The 7,398-nt window shown below is 32.6% G+C and overlaps 1 pseudogene; it reads right to left on the bottom strand.

The window, feature by feature from the left end:
- Positions 1 to 2,099: 2,099 nt before the first annotated feature.
- LOC105233379 (xanthine dehydrogenase/oxidase-like) lies at positions 2,100 to 6,540 on the bottom strand (annotated as a pseudogene).
- Positions 6,541 to 7,398: the final 858 nt, after the last annotated feature.

Raw genomic sequence — 7,398 nt, 5'->3', positions numbered from 1 at the left:
ATGAAATATAATTTTATTGTAATATATTATGTTTTTAGGATATTCCGATAATATTTCATATATACTTATAGCATACATACATACATACATACATGCATACGAAATTATGTGATATTATCAAAGATAAGAAATATTTAAAAATTAGCTTTTATTTGGACATTAACTATAAATATTACCTTGAAAATAGCATAGCGTTGATAACGTTATTATTAAATGTTATCAATTTTGCTTGAATTTACAAAAATTCGCAAAATTATATTCATATCAGTTGATATGATAGCATGTAAACGTATAAAAATATAAGCCAAAAGGCCAACATGCGTCTGTAAAAGCAATGTATATTTCTGAGCATAATTTTCATTGAATTCTCAGCTCTGTTCACTCATTTCTGTTAAAATTTCTCCTGACGAGCCAAAAGTGGTGAAATCCACTAATAGAAAATTCATGGCTCTTGACAGTTCACACGCTTGTCCGTAGTTGAACCTTCTCTATATTTCACGTTCTCTGTTTATTGTAGAAGGGATCGTGTTGAAATGACAGTTTATGAACGTTTAGATTAATATGTGAAAGACTCACCCATACTATTGTTGTTTCTTATGGTCAACAGCATTTCCCGGTAATCTTTTATGGCATGAATTCATCGCACTATATTTATTTTTGTATCACAACACTTTTCTTAACACACACTTGTACAAAATGATCATTGAACGTTTATTGTTTCGTAATTTAATGCTTTTTCCACTACTTTTACACATTTTTCACTTTATTTTCACACTATTTTATAGTTTAAAGAATGCTGCTTTTCACATATTTACAAACCTTCGTTGCAATCTAAATTTGGTTCATATTGAGTATTGAACTCTGTCCATACATTCACATCACTTATTTACACAAATTTTCACTTTTAATCGCACGAAAATTAGTTATTTCTTTATATTACAATTTTGTCCAACTCTGATACGCAATTCTTGATGAAACTTGTTGATGCCTGCATAACACAAACTCAGTGCATTTGCCTGCATTACCTACGGTGACGCTGAGAGTCATTCTCCTGTACTCATGTATTTTATTGCCTTTGAAATTTGTTATTTCTTTATATTATTAATGAATTTACAATTTTGCCCAACTCTGATACGCACTTCTTTCTTAATGAAACTTGTTGATGCCTGAATAACACAAGTAACGGCGCGCCACTCAGTGCATTGCCTACGGTGACGCTGAGAGTCATGCACCTGTCCTCATATATTTTATTTTATATAGTCATATACCAATACTCCCACTACCAACAACATAGTATACTTCTCTCTTCATTATTTCTTTACCTGTCTTCCTTATCCTCTCATATCTCTTTTTCTCTTATTAAAGCTTTTCTATTATGAAATGTTAACTACCTAGCTGTAAGGATTGGAAATTTCCATAATTAATAAAGTTACATTCGAAAAGAACGTACTTGTTATTATATTTTATACGAAATTTTAAAAATTCTGCTTTCCACATGTTTACAATCTGCTCTGCTGTAATCTACATTTGATTCACATTGAGTATTGACCGCTGTCCATACATTCACAGCACTTATGTATTTACACAAATTTTCACTGTTTAATCGCACTAAAATTAGTTATTTCTTGTTGTTATTAATGAATTTACAATATTGCCCTACTCTGATACGTAGTTTTAAATTCCATTTAATTCTTTCACTTTCAAATGCACAAATCAGGAAGAACTTGATATAACGGGATATACGAGATTTGCACTAATAATTTTTTTTAAATGTGCCACGTTGTGACCAATAAACCAAATCCAACCTATACCCCTAGGTACCGAATATGTGGACCCCAGTATCCATATTTAACTTTTCAGCGAAAATATCATTTGTGCCTAAAATAGATACAATTGGGCGAAAACTTGACCTAGAGCCCATATAACTATTGTACAGATTTTCGATCATCCGGCTGACTTAACACTATATGATTGGTGATTGTACTTATGTACGGTACTTTAATGAAATCCAGGGAACATATTTTTTATATGTGGAATGAAGAAATAAAATTGGGTTGATACTTTTGAACACATGCTTATGTTTTGAAATATAATTTTTTTATTTATGAATTCTTGTGTTAAAAATATAGACATAAATTGCGAAATCGAGGATGATTTTGCAAAACATTCTGCCGTTAGGACCCTCTCCAGGACTAAAGGAATACAAATTTTTACGTCTTTCCGTGCTGTGGTTCTATCGTAATGCGCGGACATACAAAAAAGGCATTTCATTTTTATATACATGTACATATGTATAAGAAGAAGATTATAAATGTACATATATATGTACATATTTGTATGCTTTATAATTCTCTAAGTAAGTTTCTAAATTAATTATTTCAGTACATTTTAATTAGTACAATTAAGTATAATTCAGATGCAGCATGCTCGGTGCAAAACTCGCTCCGGCGTGGTAGGCGCACTTTTTCGCTAAACCAGCATCAGAACTTGAAGACTGTGAGGCTTCCTGCAAAGCAAAGCCTACAGCTATTCCCAATTGCTGATTCGCCAGTTGCTGAAATTAGAAATATTATAAAAAAAAAACATACATGATTAGGTACAAATTAACAAATAATACCTTTAGATCACATAAAGCCAGCTACATTTGGACAGCCGCTTAACATCTCAATGCGAAAATCTATCGGTATGTCTTTAGTGGTTTATAATTCCATGTTCGGTTCGTCTTCATTTCCCCAGTATTTTCATCGACAACTATTTCTCCAAACGTCCAATAGCCGAGACCCATCATAAATGCTCCTTCAATTTTTCCAATATCTATATTTGGATTCAGACTCTCACCTGCATCTTCCAAGATATTCACACGAGAAAGATGACAATTTCCGGTAAGTATGCAGACTTCCACTTCAACAAGGGCTAAAGCACAAACAGTATACAAGTCCATGTCGTTAGGCTTATAATCTTCGCTTACAATTAAACTAATGTGTTGATTGTAAGCAATTTGTATTATTTCTAACCATGAAGGATTTTTAAGTTATTGCCGTACATTTTTTAAATGTTCGTTAATTATATTACAACATTTAGGCACCGCCTAAAATATATATAAATTTAATGAAAGAAATATGCAATAATCGGAAAATATATACGTAGCAGAGTGTTTCGCTGCCAATGGATTCTCCAGTCACCATACTATAAGCACCATTAACAGTATTACTCCCTTTGAATCGAATCATATCCACTGGTATGCCATCACGATGATAAATAGCCAAGATGGCGGGAAATTGTCCAAAATATCCAATATGGTACTCCATGATGGCGATCCCTAGACCTTTCTTTCGTCAGCGATTATTCTCATTAAAAGTTTTAACTTTCTGCTTTCGCATGTTGTAATCAGTCGATTGTATAAAGTATACCAACATTTGTTCCATTTTATGACCTGGAATTAAGTTGGCTTTTCGTACGTCGATTGGGTTTAGTCCTGTTTCAACTGAAATATGTTCGAAGCCCTCGGCACGGTGTGTTACTGGGTGAATCGGTTAAAACCATATAAGCCATTCAATTTGTAATTGTCAGTAAATTAATAGCAATTTACTAAAACAGTATGACCCATCGGTGATTCATTGGATTGGTATCCTGCGTCTTCATAAAACTCACTAAGCAAAGCAACTACCGCCAATCCACCTTCGAATGGTATAACTGCAGCGGTATGCGGTTCTAAGAAAAAATGATATTGCAGACCCAAATCCAATTTTCCTAAAGCACATACATCATAATTATCTTCAATATTTATATTTTCTATGAGTGACTTAACCGTATGATTGATTCTATCTGAGCGGCTGCTCTTGAGAACATCATGTAAAGTAGGAAAAACTTCACTTCCTTCGCCGTCACAAGTGATCTTTACTAATTCGGCAGCCATATTAGCAGTAGCATTTGACTCCGCTACTATTACCCCGATAGGCTGAATGTAAAATTTAATTGCACCGCTAACAAATAGTTCTTCGTTTTCCAAGAAAAACATGGGTTCATCGCCGCAAATTGTATTTTTTCCTGGGATATCTTTGGATGTTAAGAATGCAACGACACCTGGTATTTTAAATGCGGCAGAAGTGTCAATACTTGCTACTGTAGCCTCCACAAGTTTAGCAGTAACAAAAGCAGCCCACAGTTGGTTTACTGCTACGGGAATGTCATTTGCATAAGTTGCTTCCCCTGCTGTTTGCTTTAAACCTTCGTATTTTTCAATGGGTTGGTGCACAAGAAAATCTTCTGGTATACTCTCATACACTTGTTTGCCTGAGGATAGTGGACGCTTGAGGATTTCTGTACCGCTTTATAATCTCTGTGAAATTAAGCTTTCTGGAATATTTTTCAATATGGTTTTATAAAGAAGACCACAGACAAGTTTCTGTCTATATTTAGGCGAACTACTGACTATTGAGAAAACCTTTGCTATAACTTGTGAATCGTATAGCTGCTTTCCTTTTATAAATTCTTCGATTTCCGTCGCAGGACTTATACCTCCGAAACAAATACGAGCATTTTGTATTTTAAGGCTTGGTCTTTCAACATTTGTTAGAAATGCAGCGTTAACGTGCATGTGCATTTTGTGCTCTTATAATCTATCACATAGCAGATTATAAAAAATATAATATTATAGTGTAATGGGAAATATTTACATTGCAAGAATCAAAAATATATTGCTCACGTATGTAAGGTCGGAGAACAATTTCTCTAATAATTTTACTGCTCATCTCAATTTTCAGACGCTCTGTCATTGTTACTGATTTTTCTTTTACGGGACTTTCTTGAAGTACCACTTGAGCGTTTAGTGATTGAAAAACGATGTACACATCGGAAGATTGTGCTTCATGATATGATTACTTGCCAAAGTACCCATCTGAAAAATAAGTTATATAGCTATAATTGAATATTAAAGCAAAAAAGAAGTTTGAATAGCAGCTTCATCTTTAGAGGTTCGATCTGAACAATTGAGAGATTACTTAAGACAATAATCTATGTCGGATTTCGATAAGATAATTTATCAAAGTTCTCATACAAGAATTTGATTTTCATCGAACAGTTTGTGTGACGGCTATATCTTATAGTGATCAGATATCGTCGGTTCCGACAAATGCGTAGCTTTTTGAGGATAAAAGGGGCGTATGCAAAATTTCAGATCAATATCTCAAAAACTGAGCAAATAGTTCGCTTATATACTGACGGACGAACAGTCAGATGGACGTAACTAAATCGACAAAGCCCGTGAGGCTGGTCATTTATATTCATACTTTATAGTGGCACTTCGTGCAAACTTAATCTGTCATATTCACGATATAATTAGAATCCTAAATAGATTTATTGTTAAAATTATGTACTTACATTTCGGACCTGTAGATTTGCAATCAAATCGAAATGATTCCAAAGTAGCTGCCTCTTCAAATATTGCCATTGTATCTGTTAACGCCTAAAGTTAGGGCAGGAATAAAGGGATGTTCAACTTATTCCAGTGTGAGAGCGCTTTAAAATTTGCGTTTTTTATAACATTTTTCATTATGGCCAGATTCAACAAAATAATAATTTTTGGCCATTTATCAACCCAATACCCAATATTTGGTATGAATAAAAATTACTATATAGTGGTTATTTATTATATGGAGAAACTATTTAAATCCTTTTAAAGTATATTAGAACAACAGACTTTTGACCTTTCAATACCCAATAAAAGAATTTAAGCTTGTCAGCTCTCAATCATTAAATGTTCTTAATCATTTTCGATTACTTCAAATTACAAAACGTTTCATCAAACACTTTTAATTTTCACAAATTTATTTAATTTTCGTTGTTTTACATTTTTTATAAGTGGTCTTGAACGATGCAACAAATCCCTCCGTTTACATATTTTTTTGGTAAGATTTCAATCTGGTCATCGCTCGTTTCCAATTGATAAACGTTAAAATATACTGAACTCGATTAGCTGTCAAAATTGAGTAGGTTTTGACGTTTAGCAAATGCTCTCTCACTTCTCTGACTGTACATATAAACGTTTTAATAAATACCAGTAGCAGTGTTACCAGAAACCAAAAAATATTTATTAATTTTTAATTTTTCGATAGTTGAGAATAATTCACCAATTGACTTGGGCCAAGACCAATCACTACCGTCCTTATAATTTATAGGCGGTCGTTTTGAGAGGATAGTACAAGAACTTTTGCACAAATTTGAAGTTTTAGTACATATTATATTATTGATATCTTCAATATCCTGAAACTCTTCAGAAACTTCGATTGTACTATCGACAGCAAAAGACTCCATGGTGTCTAAAATAGGTCGGTAACCAGTACAGCGACAAATGTTGTTCCCGAAAGAATTCTCCACCTCTTCAATAGTAACATTGCCAGCTTTAGATTTCAGTAAACCGTACGTACTCATTACGAATCCAGGCGAACAACATCCACATTGAGTGCCATTCATTTTGGCCAAACGTTTCTGAATTTGATGATAGCCAACACTCTTATTACCTATACCTTCCGTGGTTGTTATGTTTTAGGTTTTCGGAGGAAATACTTTCTTAATACAAGTACGTATGCTAGTCAAAAATGATTTGAATCAGATTAATAATTTCTTTACCGCCATATATCTAATAGAAAGAATTTCGAATTTTCAGTTGACTTCATACCGCATATGTATATCAATAAATGTGTGAGATATTTTAATAAAATTGAGGGAGCGTGTTTTCCTAATAACGGTGCAAGAAAAAAAAATTACAAATATGAAAATAAAATAAATTATCTGCAAATATAATTAATCTCCTATATTACCATTCACCGTTTGAAACTTATTTCATTTTACGATTTCAAAAATGAAATGAAATAATATAATTATAATTAGCAGCGACTCATTAAAACACATAAACCAACCTTGTTTTGAACAAATACTCAGTCACTTTTCTTTGATTGTAAATTGTAATTGGTCATGCCTTTTCTATGGGTTTCCAAGGAAATAGCAAAAGCACATTTTCTTACTCAAACACAAAGTTTTTATTATACTGCTAAACATGGTATGTACATATGTAATTACTGAGAAATATGCAATAGTTAAATTTTGCAGTTTAGTTTAGTTAAAAAAGTTTTCTAATGAAATTTATCAACAAATTTTGATTATACATACTTGTATTGCATTTGCCTCTGCATCAAGACATTATTCTCAAAATGATATATATACATACATACAAAAATTACAATTATGTATAAAATTTGTTCTGCAAAAGTTTAGTTCGATGATGTGGGTGTTTTAAACAATGGCAATATTATTAATATTACTAATTATCTGCCAAAATGCTATTATCAATTCCCAAATTTTTAATTTAATTTCACAAACAATCATACCTGTCAAAATAAA

Source organism: Bactrocera dorsalis, chromosome 4 (genome assembly GCF_023373825.1).
Source record: "Bactrocera dorsalis isolate Fly_Bdor chromosome 4, ASM2337382v1, whole genome shotgun sequence".
NCBI lineage: Eukaryota > Metazoa > Arthropoda > Insecta > Diptera > Tephritidae > Bactrocera > Bactrocera dorsalis.
This window is presented reverse-complemented; position numbering and strand designations above follow the sequence as displayed.